The 19,148-nt window shown below is 45.9% G+C and overlaps 1 protein-coding gene across 3 annotated transcripts in view; it reads left to right on the plus strand.

The window, feature by feature from the left end:
* The window catches only part of GNB1 (G protein subunit beta 1), an 88,954-nt gene that overhangs the window by 35,328 nt on the left and 34,478 nt on the right, over positions 1-19,148 (plus strand). The window contains exon 2 of one of the 3 annotated variants that reach the window (XM_081796520.1): positions 6,619-6,667. The exons of 1 other annotated variant lie outside the window; for it this stretch is intronic. The gene's annotated coding sequence lies outside the window, so the exon portion shown is untranslated. Of the gene's footprint in view, positions 1-6,618; positions 6,668-17,744; positions 17,844-19,148 lie in introns of those variants that run through there. One more of the 3 variants, XM_060626104.3, reaches the window with a different exon arrangement.

Consider the following 19,148-nt stretch of genomic DNA (forward strand, 5'->3'; position numbering starts at 1 on the left):
AAGGGCATTTTAAAAGAAGATTTATATTTGCTTTTCATTGACCTTAGTATTCTCCTACCCCCTAACTTTTAGTTTTGAAGCTACAGGAAGTTGAAAAAATAGGTGAGTGAATATTCTGTACCTTTTACCAAGTAATCTGTAACTTTTGGGGGGTCCACATTTTCTGTCTCTTGGTGCTTTTTGGTGAATTGTTAGAATGTTGTAGATGTCATGATACTTGATTCCTTACAACTCCAGTCTGGTGTCTCAAGGACAAGGCCATTCTTTTGTGTTTCCACAATAGTATCATTACATGCCAAGCTTTAACATGGATTCACTGACACCTAACCCAGTACACATGTCAGTTTCTTCAGCGTTCACCCAGATGTCTTCATACCCTTCACCTTCCGGATTTAATCAAATTCATGTGTTGCAGTTTGGTACTCGTGGCTCTACCTAGGCTCACAGCATCTTGAGTGGTCTTCCCACCTTTTTTTTTTTTTTTTTTTTTTTTTTTTTTTTTTTTTGCTTGTTACAACATTGACATTTTTGAAGAGTTCAGGCCAATTTCTTGTAATGTCTCACATTCTGGATTTTAATAAATGTTTCCTCGTAATTGGATTCAGGCGTGTTTTTGGCGAAAGTTCTCGGTAGGTGACCAAGACTTCACATTTTATCATATCATGAGATACCTAATGTTAGTTTGTTCCATTCTTGGTAATACTAAGTATCATCCTTTGATTAAGGTGGTATCTATTAGATAATAACGTTTGGTTTTTAAAATTAGGAAATTATCTATGAGTGATACTGTTAGACCTTGTGAATGTCTTCTAACAACACATTTTAGCATCCATTGGTGATCTTTGCACGTGTTACTACTCTCAAGGCCCCAAAATAGTAGTTTCCTAGATCTGTCATTCCTTATACATCATTGCATTCCTTTGTAAAGAAGAGCTCTACCTTTCCTCTTGTTTATTTTTTGAGTATTTGTGTGTGTGCGCGTGTGTGTGTGTGTGTGTGCGCGTGCGCATGTGTGTGCACGCGTGCATGTGTGTGTGTGTTTTCAATGAGATATATTCCATTTTACCCTCAGATCTTCCTAAATTTGGCAAGGGGACTCTTTCACATTATCATTTCACCTTCTTGCTCAGAACATCTCTTTTTGTTTATTTATTTATTTTGAGAGAGAGAGAGAGAGAGAGAGAATGAATGAATGAATGGTGGGGGGTAGAGATGGAGAGAGAGAGGATTCCAAGCAGGCTCTGTCAGTACAGAGCCTCTGTGGGGACAAACCTGTGAACTGTGAGATCATGACCTGAGTCGAAATCAAGATTCGGACACTTAACTGATTGAGCCACCCAGGCATCCCCAGAACATCTTGTACTAGAGAATTATTCAGAAGTGAGAAGTTTTCTTTGTTTCTTACAAGCCTTCCCAGTCCCTCATACAAACTCTTAAGACTGGATGTGTTCTGGAATCCCGCCTTTTTCAGGGTTTAGGAAGAAAAAGTGGTGTATATATCACGGATGCACACTACCTCCAGTAGGGCTTGTAATCAAACACCTTAAAGCCTGTGATAAAACATGACTGCCCACACTTAACAGGGTAAGGACTAATTAATGTCCTTGGGTCTGTTCTGCTCTGGTCTGGGGATGTCAGGATTGCAGGTGACAGTACACCCGAATGTTCTTTCTGTCTTAGGGTTATGTTGATATAAAAGAAATCATTCCCGGGAGATGTACCTTTGCTCGATTTGAAATTTTAATGCAGCCAGTAAAGGAATCCTCTAGATATGTCTCAAGAAGATTCAGTTTTTAGCTTTTGAAAAATATGAAAATAACAATACTCGTAAATACTAGTATTTGGTCCTTAAAACCTCGTGATGTATTAGAATATATATGTATAGGAGAGTTTATCATTAAATATTAATATCAATATCAATGTCAAGGCAATATTTAATATTGCTAAGTTAACAACTCTGTAGAGTCAACTGTAGGCTCAGCTGATTTTTTTCCAAGAGGCTTCAAAAGACACATAACCTTTGACATAATAATCCCATCTTTACAGGACACCTGGGTGGCTAAGTAGGTTAAGTGTCCGACTTTGGCTTAGGTCATGATCTCAGGGCCGGCGAGTTTGATCCCCCTCGTCTGGCTCTGCTGACAGCTCAGAGCCTGGAACCTGCTTCAGATTCTTTGTCTCCCCCACTCTTGCATATGATGTCTCTCTCCCTCTCTCTCCCCGCAAAATGAACATTAAAAAATTTTTTTTAAATAATGATAATTCCATCTTTAGAAATCTGCTCTAGGATTTTAACCTTCTTCAGCCAGGGAATCATAATGACCTTGGCTATTGGGTATTTCAGCTAAGTGAGCTATGATGCCCACAGTTGCTGAGAATCGCTGAGCTACCACCCCTCCCCTTTTTCTTCTGTCAAGTGGCCTTTTCTGCAATGGCCCATGTCTTTCCCCCTGACCCCCAGAACAGGAGCTCTTTCCTCCCTGATCCCTGGAATCCTGTCCTGGCCATTCACCTGTGGTGCAGGGTGTCCTGTGTGTGCATTTCTAGGACTTTGTGTGGATCACACAGGCCTGAGTGAAACTAGCCCTTAAGTTTACTTGTATTGGTAGAGGCCCCCCCCCCCCCCCCCCCCGCTTACATTATAGGCTAATGTCCCCTGGCCTGGGAGACCCATGTGGGGGCCGCTAGGCTAAGCTGTTTTGATGGCTTGTGTTCTCAGCATCCAGCACACTGTCTTATATCCTAGGTATTAAAATGTATTTGTTGAGTGAACGGATAGATGTTCAGGGAATTTGACCCATAAATCATTTAAAGCCAAGGTACTCAGGTAGACTTCAAAGACTCGTGTTTGAGGTGTAGCCAGAGGCAGCCTGAGACAGTGCTGGAAAGGAGGGTGTATAGTGTGCAGCAGTCTGGTCCTTTTGTGAGGGAATGGTCTGGAAGCTTTGCACCTGACTTGCACAGTAGACCTGTCCACAGGAGACAGAGGGTCACAGAGTAGGGCTCCTGCCTTCTAGCAGAGCTGCCTCCACCAAGGGAAGGGGGTCTCAAAGCAGTGTTGTTGGGTGGGTAAGGAGTTGTTCATTCGAATTATTAAAAATGTTTGACGGGGCACCTGGGTGGCTCAGTCGGTTAAGCGTCCGACTCTTGATTTCGGCTCAGGTCACGATCTCACGGTTTGCGGGATGGAGCCTCGCGTTGGGCTCTGCGCTGACAGCTCGGAGTCTGCTGGGGATTCTCTCTCTGCCCCTCCCCTGCTGGTGCTCTGTCTCAAGATAAGTAAATAAACTTTAAAAAGTTTGGTTTGTTCATAAGATTGCTGAGACATTTGTATTTTATTTACTCTGTTAAATCTATCACTTGAATTTTACATATTTTAAATTTTGATTAGGATTGGCTTTATAAACTGGTAACCTTTTTCTTGAATTTTTGTCTATGTCTTCCTTTCTCTTCCTCCAACTTCCGTTATGGATTGCTTTCTAAAAAGATGTGAGAAAACTTCAGCCTGTCCTCATGCCACCCCTTAGTTCCACTTCATAGCAGCAGCCCTCCCTTGTAGCCAGGCTTCGGTGTAACCCGGAAGGCCCTTCTCCGCCTGAGAACCATCGTTCTCCGGTCTGGGCGGGCACTGCCCCCCGCCCCGCTTGTGGGCCCTGGACACCTGCTGGCTGGAAGGGACCCAGCGTTACCAGCTCCTAGGAGTCTCAGGATGTGCATTGCCTCTCCACTTACTTTTGCCTCCAGGAGGCAGAGTAGCATCGTGAGACTTGGGCTTTGGTCTCATTAAATCCCCAGTTTCCTGATTTTCTATAAGAGTGATGCTCCTGGCTCAGGATCACATGGCTGTGTCTGGAACAGTGGTCTTGTCTTCTGCGCCGAATAGTCAGTAAAAGAGCCCCACCTGGGTCTTATTTTTAGCCAGAAACAAATCCAGACAGCTGTACGTGTGAATCCAGGCTGAGGCGGTTTGATTCTGGTGTCCACACCCTTTCTCCCACCGTGACTGTGCCCATAGGAACTGCAGGCTGGGGAAATACTTATGGGGGCGTGGCTCCCCGTTTTCTTCTTCCAAAGAAAAGGAATAGGGAGTTTGCTTTCATGCCTTGAGCCACGGCAGTCTAGGTGTTTGAATCAGAGCAAACTGTGATACATTTTTCCATTTTAATTTTTTCCTTCTTGTCTCTTGATGTGGAAAGTACCTCAAAGGATTTGTATTTGGAGACTGGGATTAATTGTGACAACCAGTCTGAAGGTGGAGCTCTCACCTGAGCCCATATTCTCCCCAGGGACACCTAGTGGCGTCCCGAGTTAGTTTTGGTTGTCACACTGGGGAAGGAGGTGCTGTTGAATATCCCACAGTGGGCAGTACAGCCCCCTCCCGTGAGAATGACCCAATCTAACCAGTCCTGCCGGAATTTGCCACTGCCTGCTTACAGACTCGGTAGTTCACTGACACGTTCACTGACACAGCGGGTGTGCCCTCCCGAGAGCTCCCCTCTTTGGGTTTGTGAAGGCCAGTTGGCCACCAGTTCACTGATTTTCTTCAGCTTCCTCTTCCACCTCCACACCTACTGGTTTGGTTGTTCTTTTAAGTACCTTTAATGGCACATTCCCCCCCCCCCCCTCTTTTTTGAAATAAAATTTGTGATACGTTAAGGGAACCAGTTTAACGTGAACGATTTAGTGGCATTTAGCACACTTCCTGTGTTGTGCAGCCATCACGTCTATCTAGTTCCAGAACATTTTCATCTTCCCGAAGGGAGCCCTGTATCTTTTGAGCAGTATTCATTCACACATCCACGTACACAGAGGGCGCCCCTCGCAACCACTGCATTCTGTCTGTGTGGGTCTGTCTCTTTCCTAGAAGCAGAATATTTTCTATTTCACGTAAATGGAAGCATATACTTTGTGATCATTTGTGTGTGGTTTCTCCACACAGCATAATGCTTTTCTGGACCGTCCACACTGTAGCACGTGTCAGTGCTGCGCTCTTCTTCGTGGCTGGAGAACATTCCATTGTTGGCTGTGCCACATTTTGTTTATCCACTTATTCGTGGACGGACATTTGGGCTGTTAGCACCTTTGACCGTTGTGAATAGTGCTGCAGTGAAGTGTGTGGACATGCATTGAGCACCTGTTTTCGGTTGTTTGGGCTACATGCCTAGGAGCAGCCGAGCTGCATCACATGGCGAACCTGTGTTTAACCTTTTGAGGAAACTCCGTACGGTTTTCTTTCCACACTTAACTTTTATTGACAGGAAAGCTTGTGCGTATTACAACTTATGCAATGTAATTCCCAAATAAAAGTATTTTGTGAAGTGAGTGTTTTAGAATTCACAGTTCAACTGGGGGACATTTCATTTTGTTACTGCCTCTCCTGACCTCCAGACTAGATGTGTGCCCGGGCGTTTGTAGCTGCACAAGGTAGTGAGTCCGTCAACAGGCAGGTAGGTGGTAATCTGTGAATCACCCAGAATTGGTCTTTTCACATAATTTGGAGAGATCACAAAAGCCTATTTAAATGTTTTCAAATTTAGTTTCTGAGAAAGAACAAGCAGAGATTTCAGAAGAAATCTAGAATTAAGTGTACTTCGGTTCTGGCTGCAGTACAGAGAGAGGAAGAGAGTCGGGGATTCTTCCAGATGTCAGAGCTGGGGCTCTGGATGGCCCTGCTGCCGCAGGAGTGGTGCGGAGCTGGCGGGTTGCACACACACCCCTGTGGAGCAGTCACACTTGGAAGCAGTCGTGCCTTCTTTGAGATGCAGATGAGGTCCTTTACATGTCAAATGGCCAAGTCTGGGTGACCGGACTTTAGAAGCTTCTTGAATTGCAGTGATTGTTCTTACCATAATGTTATTTTTCTAGTAACTGGATTCTAAGTAGGTCTTCCCCGTGTATTGTTCAGTTGGATTCAGAGTATTTTCCATGAGGCATTTCTAAGTTTTTTTTTTTTTTTTTTTTTAAAGAAATTGAGGGACACCTGGGTGGCTCAGTCGGTTAAGCGTCTGACTTAGGCTCAGGTCATGATCTTGGGGTTCGTGATGTCGAGCCCTGCGTTGGGCTCTGTGCTGACTGCTCAGAGCCTGGAGCCTGCTTCGGATTCTGTGTCTCCTTCTCTTTCTGCCCCTCCCCCACTCATGCTCTGTCTCTCCTTCTCAAAAATAAATAACATTAAAACATTTTTTTTAAAAAGATAATGAGATTGAGGGCACCTGGGTGGCTCCGTCAGTTGAGCGTCTGACTCTTGATTTTGGCTCAGGTCATATCTCAGGCTCTTGGGAATGAGCCCCTCATTGGGTTCCACGCCGAATGTGAAGCCTGCTTGGGATTCTCTCCTCCCTCCTTCTGCCCCTCTCCCCTGCTCCCGCTTCCTCCCCTTCTCTCTCTCTCTCTCTCTCTCAAAAAAAGAAGAAAGAAAGAGAAAGAAATTGAGATCAGAGTTCTTTTGCACATTGGAAAGCCAAATACTAAATTAGTGCAGAGTACCAAGTGAAACAGTTTGGGGCAAGAAATGGCGATGGAGAAGGGAGGGATTTATATGCTCCTTCAAATGTATGCAATGTTATTCCTTTCAACCTGAACGCAGTGCATATATAGCCTTTTCTTTGTCTGTTGCAGACAATTTTTCATGCGTTGGAGACCAGACCAGAAGCACTTCTGAATTAAGGTAATGTTGAAGTAATTGATCCTTGTCAGTTTTTAAAGCACGATGTTTAAATTTTTTCAGGGTTTCTTATTTTAATAATTTAATTTTTGTATAGTTTTGCCCACCTCTTTTTAAGCCCATAGTTGGTTTTCAGAACAAACTGTTCCTGAGAAACATGTTGCTTTGAAAGGCTCCATCCAGTGTTCAGAAGGAAGAGTTAAGGCCCCAGAGATGGTCGTTCACATTCTGGACAAGAGCAAGAGCAGAACCTCTCCAGCTTTTTTAACTAGAAAGCAAGAGGGCCCTTTTTCCAAATCAAATGTTAGTTAAAATACCAGCAGATGGTACAGATAGAGGTGAAGCCACACGATTCAGAGAAAAAATCCCCGTAAGTGTGTACGCAGTGAGAGTGTCACAGAGTCAGGGGTCAGTGAATCTGGTTGAGGGTACAGAGTTCCTTGTGAAATTCTTGCAACTCAGGATAAGTTAAGAGAATTTAAATTAAAAAGCAGAGCTAAATTGAATGAATTCGTTGCTTGAACGATTGGTTGTCCCTGTGCAGAGGGTTAACTTGACACCATAGACAAAAACTAAGTCAGAGTGAATCATAGGCTCTAAATATTGGCCCTAAAAAGAGGACATAGAAGGTTGTGAAGACTTTGGGTTTGGCACAGGTTTGTTAATCATGACATCAAAGTTAACAGTCCATAAAAGAGAACATTTATAAGTTAGACTTCGTCAATATTAAAAGCTTCTGCTCCTTCCAAGACACTGTTAAGAGAAGGAAAAGACCAGCCACAGGCTGGCAGAAAGTGTTAGCGTGTGACATGCCTTAGATGACAAGTAAAGAGCTCTCAACATTCAGTATGAAGGACGCAAGTGATTTGAACAGACGCTCCACCAAAGAGCATGTAGAGACAGCAGATAAGCATTTGAAAAGATGGCCAAAATCATTAGTTATCAGGGGATGGAAATTAGATCTGTAAGGAGACACCACTGTCCTACTAGACGGACCAACAGGTGATCCCACCAAGTGCCGAGAAGCGCGTGCGGGAGCAGGGCTTGTGGGCGCTGCCGGTGGGAGAGGAAATGGTGCCAGCACTTTGAAAACAGTTTGGCAGTTTCCTGATGTTAAGCATATGCCTACCATGTATGCTCCACCCCTCGGTGTGCACCCGAGACCAGTGAAAGCAGGTGTGCACATAAAGACTTGTACGGGCAGCAACACGGGTGAGTCTCGACAGTGCCGAGTGAGTGGAGCCAGACCACGAGAAAGTACATACTCTGTGACTCCATGGGTATACGCTTCTGGAAGTGTAGTTACGCTGTTGATGTGTCGTGACGGAAAGCAGATGAGTGGTCACTTGGGGTGGGGCAGCATCCCAGCGGGGCACAGGGGGACGCCTGCACGTGGTGGAGGTGTTCGTTATCTGAGCTGCGTTGTGCGTGTGTCAGATGTCAAGTTGTGCATATGTGTCGTGTGACCTACACTTCAGTGAAGATCAATTATGTTTTAAATACTAAATGAACAGTTAGAAAGCGGTGTGAGCAGGTCTGACCTCTACCTGGTGAACCCTTGTGTTTCACGGTTGCCACTGTTGATGTGTTCTTGGTTTCTGCAATGGGGCCTACTCTACTGACTCTGGGTAGGAAGTCTGGTGGGTGAAGGAGGAGGTAATTTTCTGTCTCTTAAATCATTTCAGGCTAAAAAATCTTACTACTACTTTTACAAGTTCAATTTAGTGAGTGTTTACAATAGTTCAGTCAGGTTTTAAGGGCCTTGTGTGGGTTCTCATGGGCTCCTCATAGCAAGTGAGGTGTGGATACCATTACTGTCTCCATTTTTGGACCAAAAAGCAGAGTCAGAGAGAGGTTAGGAGCTTAGTGGAGGCTACCTGGTGATGAGAGGGTCAGAATGGGACCCTGGGTGAGTAAGCCCGAAGCACGTGGCCACCACACTGCCTCCAGCTGGCGGTCCTGCTCAGGTGGGCTGGATGTGCACACGAGGCCAATAAAAACTGTTTCTGCCGGGAAACCCAGGGGTGTCCCTCATAGTTTGCAGGGAGTGTAAATGGCACAGCAGGGAACTTGGGAGTGAGAGCCCCTCACGGGTGCTTGAGGTCATGAAGTTGTTCCCTCCATGGTGCGTGTGATTGATTTCCAGCTCCCACCACCTTCCCTGCTAGACCTTCCTTCTGGATGTGTGCCATTTGTTTCTTAGACCACGTTAATCACGTATGAGTTCTGGCTTTGAAATAAAGGTGGGGCTTCCTGTTTGGCCTCAACAGGTTTGCAGGGGCTGGGTTTATTGAATAGTTGTTTTTGGTTTTTTTTTAATGTTTATTTATTTATTTATTAAAAATTTTTTTTTTTAACGTTTATTTATTTTTGAGACAGAGAGAGACAGAGCATGAACAGGGGAGGAGCAGAGAGAGAGGGAAACACAGAATCTGAAACAGGCTCCAGGCTCTGAGCTGTCAGCACAGAGCCCGTCGCGGGGCTCGAACCCACGGACCGTGAGATCATGACCTGAGCCGAAGTCGGACGCTTAACCGACCGAGCCACCCAGGCGCCCCAATGTTTATTTATTTTTGAGAGAGACACAGAGTGCAAGCAGGGGAGGGGCAGAGAGAGAGGGAGACACAGAATCCGAAGCAGGCTTCAGGCTCTGAGCTGTCAGCACAGAGCCTGACGCGAGGCTGGAATGCAGGGACTGTGAGATCATGACCTGAGCCGAAGATACTTAACTGACTGGGCCACCCAGGCGCCCCTATTGAACAATTTTTGATCACATAGTATGTGCTAGGTTCTGTGCTCGACACTGGAAGCAAAAAAGATGACCTAGGCTAACAAGACGAGATGCGGAGGGAGAGCATGATGGCACAGGTGGGTTCCACCAGACATAAGATTCAGGAGAGAAGCTCACTGGCCATTTCCTGTGACTCCAGACGGAGAGGTGCCCTCAGTGAGGGTAACTCATACCTGCTCTCCAGCACTGGCTCATCCTGGTCTTTCCATGACGTTGCCTGAGCTGCCATCCCCGAAGTACTTTACGGTCCCCACCACAGTCCCCACTGTTCCTCTGATTGCTGTCATCTGCTGGGTGGGTGACTGGTTTGTCAGGGGACGAAAGGGAAGTGATGTGGGGACAGGAGGCAGGGTGGTAGGGACGGATGGGGACCACGCCTCTCTCTGTTTCTGATTGGGAGGACTAGGATTGGCTTTATGCAGGGAAAGCCTGGTTCCTGCTCTTCTAGCAACATGATAAAGTGAATTCCACCCCGCACCCCCCATTGAGTCTCTTCCTTGTGAACGAAGACATGAGGATAGACTCAGAGCTGTGCCGGCCACTGTGGCAGTCGTACCGTCGGGCGCCGTGAGTGAGGCTGGTCCAGATCGGAACGTAAACCACGCATTGGATTGTAGAAGCTTAGCGTGACACACAAATGTAGAATATCCATTTATAATATTCTCTATTGATTACGTATTGAGATAACATTTTTGATATATTGGGTTAAATCAATACATTATTAAAATTAATGGTAACCTGTTTCTTTTTACTTTTTCCCTACGTGTACCAGAAAACAGAAACTTCTGAAAGTGGTTCACGTTGCGTCTCTGTTAGACAGCAAGCCAATTGGACCAGAGACGTAGGAGCCTGTGAGCGGGGGGCTGGAGGGGATGGGGGACCCAGAAACTCTTACTCCTGATGAGTGGCTTCTCCTGACCTAGCTGGAAAGCAATTTTAAGATGCTTCCTCTAGAAATGGAGAAACCAAGATCTCTTCCCGCCGATGCAGCACTTGCAACAGGAAGGAGAAAGGTCTCTGTGCTTCCCGGGTCAGAAGGCGGCCTGACGTGTTAACTTCTGTTGCATCATTGTCTGCTTGCCCTGGCGGAGTGATACGTGGGTGCAGGTGACCGAGAAGTGAAACGTCTTTTTATGGTCCCGTGACCGTACCCAGCCAGTCACAGATTGCTTATAGTGCCTGGCATGGTTAACTCCAGAGGTACCTGAATCCGAATTGTGGTCTTGCCATTTGTGACTCCCTCTATTTCTCTTGTTTCCCGTGTGGACAGTTGGTAGGACCTCTTCCCGAGATTGTGAGGACACAGCATGTGCTCCTGAGTCACAGCTGTGACCTGGGAGTAGATCATCAATCCCTTTTTACTTCTGAAGTGGTTAGGAATCCAAGCGGTAAAATCCTGGAGACCTAGGTCCGCGGAAGGACGTTTGACTGTCACTCTTTTAGACTCTGGTGCCAGAAGACAGGGAGTTTGTCTTTTCAGCACAGTGTCCTCTGTCCATGGCAGATGCTGAATAAACAGATGTGAGTGAATGAATAAGGTGTGTGTAGAGTGAGGCCAGGAGTGCTGCTGACTCAAGAATTCTAGTTTTCTGCTCTCCAGCTGGACATCACACCCGATCAGAGTGAGCAGGCTGCACCTGTTCCCATTGCAGCCGAAACGATCTGCTGTCGAAGAAGCAGAGCCGTCTGGTAGAAGTCAAGACACATTCAGAAGAAAGTAGTGTTGCCAGTGTGAGTCGTGCTTCTGGTTTCTGCAACTTTATGGGGAGATGCAAAGCTACAGACTGTCTGAATCTACAATCTGCTGTGAGAAGACAGCTTAGGACGGTTCTGCTCACCAAGCATAAGACACCAGCTCCCTGGGGTATCGGTCAGACTGTCTTTCACCGCTGTCACCTAGAATGTGGTTCTGCATCCTAGTCGTATGTGCTTCCGCTCCCATGGCCTGCGTTTCAAATCATGGACACCCGTTGGCCACTGCCCTCAGGTGGGAGGGAAGAATCCGATGGCCTCTGAAGGAAGCATAAGGGCAAGCTGGGCACAGGTGGAGAGAGTGCCCACAGACCAGCTCGCACGCACACGCGTCTGACTCTGGAAGAGGCTCTGGAGGAAGAGCTGCCACCAGATGAGGGGCATCTGGTGAGGAGCGGCGGAGAAGAAGGGCACCCCTCGTCCTGGTCAGAGACAAGCCGCCGTCAGCGTGTCTTCGTTCCTTCGGCTTCCTGGACTCCGGGGGCAAGTGCCGCGTGAGACACCGAGGCTGGAACTGGGCGCGGGCGGTCTCCGCTTCTCTGAGGCCCCTTCCAACAAGAGGCAGCGCCACAGAGGAGGGGCTGGGCTCAGCTCCCTGGGGCTCTGTCAAGTGCTGTAAGGTCCCCAGGGGTGTCTTCCAGGTTCGGTTTGGTGCTCTGTCGGCTAGAAATATGAGGTGGGCTAAGTTTCAAGTTCTTGTCTAGTTCAAGAATTTTCCTAAACAGGCACAAAATAGTACGCATAGTTTAAATAAGTCTGAATTTAAAATTACTTAGTATAGGGGCGCCTGGGGACCTCAGTCGATTGAGCCTCTGACTTCCGCTCAGGTCATGATTTCACAGTTTGTGAGTTCAAGCCCTGCGTGGGGCTTTGTGCTGACAGCTCAGAGCCTGCAACCTGCTTCGGATTTTGTGTCTCTGTCTCTCTCTGCCCCTCCGTCACTCACACTTTGTGTGTGTGTGTGTGTGTCTCAAAAATAAATAAACATTAAAACTTTTTTTAAATTAAATTATTTAGTATAGATAGCAGAAAGGCCTTCTCCCCCGGCCTCTTTGGTTTCGGCTGCAGAAGCGAGGTGGTGAAGGGGACGCTGTCATTTGGGAAGTGTAACAATAAGATGCCCAGGCTGTGCCACCACCTTCAGAAGTCAACCTGTGGCAAACGCGGCTACCCTGCCAAGCAGAAGGGAACTTGCACCGGAGCGTCAAGGCTGAAAGATGAAACACCCATCAGGACCAGGTGAATGAGGCACCTAGAAACGGGGTGCTGCAGATCCAGGTCTGGATCCCGGGAGGGGCAGCACCTCGACCCACAAGGGCAGCTGTCTCAGCCCCTGGTTCCTCTTAAGGATTTCGAGGAGACGTCGCACGATAAGTGTTCTCGCTTAAAAAGAAATGATTTAGTGCAATCACAGGATACAGTTGACCCTCAAGTGACATGGGGGTTAGGGGCGCCAACCTTGCCCCACCTCGGGCAGTTAAATCCTCATAATAGCTTTTAACTTCCCAAACACTTCACTATGAAGAGACTGCTGTTGCCCAGAAGCTTAGAATAAGTCTGTTAGCATGTATTTTATACATATGTCATATGCTGTATTCTTAGGATAAAATAAATAAAAGAGAACATCAGTAAGAAAATCACAAGGAAGAGAAAATAGACTTATGGTACTGTACTGTATTTATCAAAACCGATCCATGTGCAAGTAGACCCGTGCAGTTCAAACCCCTGTTGTTCAAGGGTCAACTATATTTGAAATTTAAAAAAAAATTGTTTTTAATGTTTATTTATTTTTGAGAGACAGAGAAAGAGCATGAGTGAGGGAGGGGTAGAGAGAGGGAGACACAGAATCCAAAGTAGGCTCTAGGCTCTGAGTTGTCAGCAGAGCCCGATGCGGGGCTCGAACCCGCGAGCCGTGAGATCGGGACCTGAGCTGAAGTCGGACACTTAACTAACTGAGCCACCCAGGCGCCCCTGAAATTTTTTAAAGAAGTTTTCAGTGACATACATCTTATCAGATTTAATTTTAATATGTTCTGAAGTATAAATTGTTTAGAGTAAAAATTTATTTTATTTTTTTATATATTTTTTCATGTTTATTTTGAGAGAGCGTGTGCATGCAAGAGCAGGGGAGGAACAGAGAGAGAGGAGAGAGAGAGTACCAAGCAGGCTCTGAGCTTTCTGCGCAGAGCCTGACGCGGGGCTCGAATCCGTGATCCGTGAGATCATGACCTAAGCCAAAATCAAGAGCTGGATGCCCAACCGACTGAGTCCCCCAGGGACCCCTCTGGTAATTTTTAAATGTGGCACTGCACGGCGGCCTGGAAGTAACTTCTGCGTGGAGGTAGAAATAGTGCCTTCTGAGGAAGGGGTTTAAGTCAATAAATAACCCTTGGAATCTGTAATTGTTGATCTGGCTGCTTTCTCAATCAGGCACGTCTCCGTGTAGGGGAATAGGGAGGTTTACAAAAGTGATTATTATTATTTTTTTATGTTTATTTATTTTTGAGAGGGAGGGAGAGCGAGCACGAGCAGGGGAGGGGCAGAGAGAGAGAGAGGGAGACACAGAATCTGAAGCAGGCTCCAGGCTCTGAGCTGTCAGCGCAGAGCCCAACACGGGGCTGGAACCCACGAACTGCGAGATTGTGACCTGAGCCAAAGTCGGACACTCAACCGACTGAGCCACCCGGGCGCCCCATATTATTATTTTTTTTGATGAAAAGTCTTACTTTTTGTCATAAGACAAACTGTGTGCTTTACAGTCTGTCCATGTTGCGTTGCTTTCCTGTTGTTGTGAGTCTCATGGTTAACTTTTGTCAGATAGTGTATCCTTTTTGGTGTCCGTGGGCCTGTTCCGACCCCTTGCTGGAGCACTGGCAGAGAGCTGGGAAATCAGGGAGGTGAGTGCCAGAGTGGCGTTGCGGCCATTCACGGGGCAGCAGGCTTTTCCACTGCACCGATGTTGGGGTTGAGCACAGACTTCTGGAAGGACATGTTAGGTTCCCACAAATGCACTTTGAGTGTGAGTGGCATTTGGCTATCAGTGACTCTATGAATTGCCTGTATGGGTTTTGTCATTTGAAAAGCATTAAGAACCTTTATTTTTAAAAAGTCAACAGAAGTCAGTGAGGCTCCTCGTCTGCCTTCTAGAATGTCGGTTGGGGACCTCAGGGTAGTCAGACCATTTGTAGGGCTACCAGGTGTGTTCGCTTTCTGTAGAGATTGTTTCTTGGGTCTTACTTTTCTGTTCACAGAACTAGCATGCTTGTTGTATGAATTTATTTCTACTGAGGATGACTAAGTTTTTACATTCTCCTAGTGCTTTAGGGGATGCACCTTAAACGGCGTTTACCAGTAAACTGAGAAAATTACACCGCATCCCCCATAAATGCAAACCATGCAAAGTAGAAGTCTCTTGCGGGTGCATTATCTGACAGTAGCCACTTAACTAAGTGGGGCTGTTTACGATCTGCATCAGAAAGTTAAGAGCAGGAAAATCTGAGGGGACCAGGGAGATGCTGAGGGCAGATTATTTAAACACACTGTATCGTAGCAGAGTGGCGCACACACATCATCCCTTTTCAAATAACATGTAAAAGTCTGCCGGATCGTTAACACAGAGCCAAATGAGGATGTCGTGTGATTACATTTCCTGTGTTCGTCTTCGTTACCATTTGCTTACCCGTATAAAGACTAGTTACAGTTCACTTTTTATTTCACTGAACGTTCTGATATTTGCTACTTCATAGAAGCTGATTGGGTGGTAATTATCATCAAAACAATTAAGTTTTTATCACTTTCTTAAAGTTTTTTTTATTCTTGAGAGTGCGCGCGCGCGTGTGCACACGTGTGTGAGTGGGGGAGGGGAAGAGAGGAGAGGACGACAGAGGATCCGAAGTGGGCTCTGTACTGGCAGCAGAGAGCCCGACGTGGGGCTTGAACCCGTGAACTGTAAGATCATGACCTGACTCGAAGTTGGGACACTCAACTGACCGAGTCACCCAGGTGCCCCCTATTTTGAGAGAGACGGAGACAGTGGGAGTGAGAGAGGGACAGAGAGAAAGAATCCCAGGTGGGCTCCGTGCTACCAGCTGTGGAGCCGGGCGTGGGCTCGAACTCATGAAACGTGAGGTCATGACCTGAGCCAAAACCAAGACTCAGACGCTTAACCGACTAGCCACTCAGGTGCCCTGTTTATCACTTTTCAAACGTGGATATATAAGCTTCCCTCAAAAATAAACATTAAAAAAAAGAATAAAAAATTATTTATTTCATTTTTTTATTAAAAAGATTTTTTTAATTTTTATCTACTTTTGAGAGAGAGACAGAGAGCAGGAGCGGGGGAGAGGCAGAGAGAAAAAGGGAGACACAGAATCCGAAGCAGCAGATCACGACTGACCCAAAGTTGGACACTTAACCAACTGAGCCACCCAGGTGTCCCAAGAATTTAAAAAAAAAAAAAAAAAAAAATTAAAGCAAATCCCAAGATCACATCATTTCACCAGAAGTAGGAAGTATTTCTAACCTTTGAGGGTTTTACTCCCATTGTGACCCAAACAAAAGAACAGCAACTCTCAGACGTCACCAAACCCCCAGGCCGTGTTCAGATTTTCTTGATTTTCTCTAAGAAGTCTCTAACATTTTTAAAAACGATTTAATGGAAAATTGAAATGCATACAAAAGTTAATAGTACAAGAACTTTGTCATCAAACTAGAGCAATTACCAACTCACAGCCGGTCTCGTTTACGTACGTCTTTGCCTGTTTTCCTCCTTGTTTTGGAGCAAACTTCAGACACGTCATTCAAGTCTTTACTCCGTTAGCATGTACTTCAGATGACGGGCTGTGGGTGGGTCGTGTTGGATGCAGTGTCCGCTGCATCCCGGGGCGCCTGCTACAGCCACAGTGACCCGGCGTGGCTCGTGGTGTTCGCGTGGTATGTGAGGCGGAGAGGGTTTGAGTTTTTTCTGTCGCCCTTTGGATTTGCACACTTACAGTTTTGGAGATGAACTTGGATTTGGGAATGACAGAACAATAGAGAAACTGGAGACAGGGGTTTAAATTACTGGTGTAAATCCCCGTCTCTCAAAACGCTTCGTGGTCTTGGAGATGAGGGAGGGCACTTCCGTGGCCGAGCTAATTAGAACGAACCGCTGCCCCGTGTGACGCTGGATGCGCAGCAGCGCTCGTTTCGGTTTCTGAAGTTTGAGAGGTGTGTGAAAATTAAGGGAAACTCACTAAAGTCCACTGGGGATACTAGAAGGGGAGGCTGATAGAGCCGGTGCCACGCGATGTCAGGTACAGGCCCCAGTTGGAAAAGGTGTGCGCTGCGGCTCCTACGGGAAGTCCACCGCCCCTGCCCCTCAGCCAGTGAGGAACCTCGTCCCCCGGAACCCCTGCTTCTCTCCAGTGGGCTTTCATTCAGAACAACCCTCCCAACTTCCCCTTCCTTCCTCCCTCCCTCCCTCCCTCCCTCCCTCCCTTCCTTCCTTCCTCCTTCCATAACATAACATTCCTTTCCTTTATTTGTTGGACTTGCCTATGGTTTTGCTGTAGCTTGCCTGTCCGGGATTGCAGTTCTCTGCTGTTCCTGAATAAACCTGTCTTTTGGTGGTAAAATAACGGGCAGCTTTGTTCTGAAGGTCAATAGGTGCTCCTGCCATTCGGTTCAGTGCCGCACCGTGGGCCCAAGGCTGTGCCACCAGCTCGTGTCTTGGGTCGCCCTCCTTTTGGCCGCGAGACCACGTGTGTGCTCTGTTGAAAGGTGGACTTCACGGTCTAATCGCAGAAAAGCTCACAGAGCACTTTCCAGCTGTCTTACTTAATTTTCATTTCAGCTCTGTGGTGTAGGCGACAGGATTCCCATTCTGTAGCAGACGGGCCAGAGTACAAAGTGACTTGATGTCATGTTCCTGGTACGTGGCAGAACCAAAACTCGGAATCACTTTTTCTTTAACAGGCTTCACACCCAGTACGGAGCCCACCACGGGGCCTGACCTCACGACCTTGAGGTCAAGACCTGAGCCGAGATCAAGAGTCAGACGCTTAACCAACTGAGCCACCAGGTGCCCCCTAAATTTGGAATCATTTTTATACCATCACCCCGTTTTGCCATTAAGAGACTTGCAGTATGAATGTCATCGTTAGTAACTGTAGGGTGCTGGGGGCACCGTTGAAGTTCCTTCCCGTACTTTACTGGGGTCTTGAGGAGAGGGAAATGATGCTGCCTTTATCACGAAGTGAGGGGGAGCTACCTGAAGCACGTTATATTGCAAATGTGGAATATTTGAATAAAAAATTTGGGTTAATGCTTTGACTTACAAAGGTGTTGGATACAATCTAAATTAGGGCAGATCATATACTTGCTTTTAAGTTATTTAAATTTCTATGAAAAGTATTTTCAGAAGTTCTGCATAAAAGCTAATGGCAGGTGTGGGTCATAAAGAACAGATGTGAGATTCTCAGCAGGTCCTGTCTTAGCGGATTAGACTAGGGAACGCACTGAGTCAGCACAGCCAGAGCTTAGCAGTGACTTTGCGGGGAAGGCGAGACTGAGCCCCGGCCACGGAACCTGATGGTGGGGCTTCCAGAAGCCACTGGGAAACCAAGGGTAGTGAAGAGAAAAGCAAAGCGATCCCATGTAAGTAACACTTAAAATGTACAGTTTTTAAACTGGCAAAACTAATATAAACTGCATTATCAATATTTGGAAGATGAAGAGGAAAATACAACCAATAATTCTGATGAAAATGCTATTAGTCTTTTTAAATGTCTTTCTTTAACTAAAATGTGTTTTGATTCTTCTAAAATAGCTAAAATTATTACACACAAATTTGTTTTGATTTAATATACAACAAGCATTTTCCCAGATGTTTGTACCATCGTACTATTCTTAGTGATACGTAATAGTTCTCCCAGTAAAAAGTTGACATTAACTAGTCTTATTTTGAAAACTGAAAAGTATGGACAAAAAAAAAAAATGTATGCTTCTTGGTTTCAGAGCCCAGATAATTTGTTAACCTTTTATTTAAAAAAGATGTTTCTTCTTGTTAAATACACAAAAAGAAAAGCATCATCATTTATACACTATTCTGTACCTTGTTTATTTCATTTACGTTATCCTCATAGAAGAGCATTCAGGTGAACTTTTAGTTGATAGGAATAAGAAAGTTTTTTGTCTCCTCTCAGTCCCGCTGTGTATTTGAGTGCGCGCGCTCCGTCCTCGATGTCCACGGGATGCCACTTTGTCTTCGGGTGAGCACGGACTGGCTGGTTTTCCGCCTGTGGTGCAGGGTCGGTGTCCGTTAGCTTCTAGCGAAGGGGGCCATCCTTCTGTGGATGCGCACGTACATCTCATCAAGGTGGTCCTGGACAGGGCCCCCCTAGTGACAGGAAGGCCAGTATGCTGGAGACCCTGAGTGCCCCTTCATCAGTGAAAGTCCATCCATGTATAAAAAACTCCTTTTCCAGATTTGATTTCAGAAGATAACATCTTTGAGGTGGAGAATGGAGAATGTAATTTAAAAAAAAATTTTTTTAATGTCTAACCACAGGTTTCTCTTTCTCTGCAGGCCAATCACGTAGATGAAATAGGTCTCACAGGACACTTATTTTAGTTCTAGTAGCCGTAGGAATACCTCTTGTCTTAAAAATGAACAAATGTGGGTTTTGAGTCTCTTTGTTGAGACTCAGATGTAGGCACTGATTGTAGAAGGATCTGTAATTAAAAGGCAGTATTAATAATTTATGCTACTTACTGATGAAAGAGAAATAGATCTGGTTTTGTTCTCTTTGCTTGTGACTAAAGGTTCAAATCAAAAAGTATTGGTATTATTGCTTCTGAAATCTTGTGGGGTAACTGAGTTAAATGGATCTTCTCATTTTTAAGACACGTAGGTTTTCAGTTAATTCATTTCTCTGGTTTAAAGCAATGCAACTAGGTGAT

This window comes from Panthera onca, chromosome C1 (genome assembly GCF_046562875.1).
Source record: "Panthera onca isolate mPanOnc1 chromosome C1, mPanOnc1 haplotype 2, whole genome shotgun sequence".
Taxonomy (NCBI): domain Eukaryota; kingdom Metazoa; phylum Chordata; class Mammalia; order Carnivora; family Felidae; genus Panthera; species Panthera onca.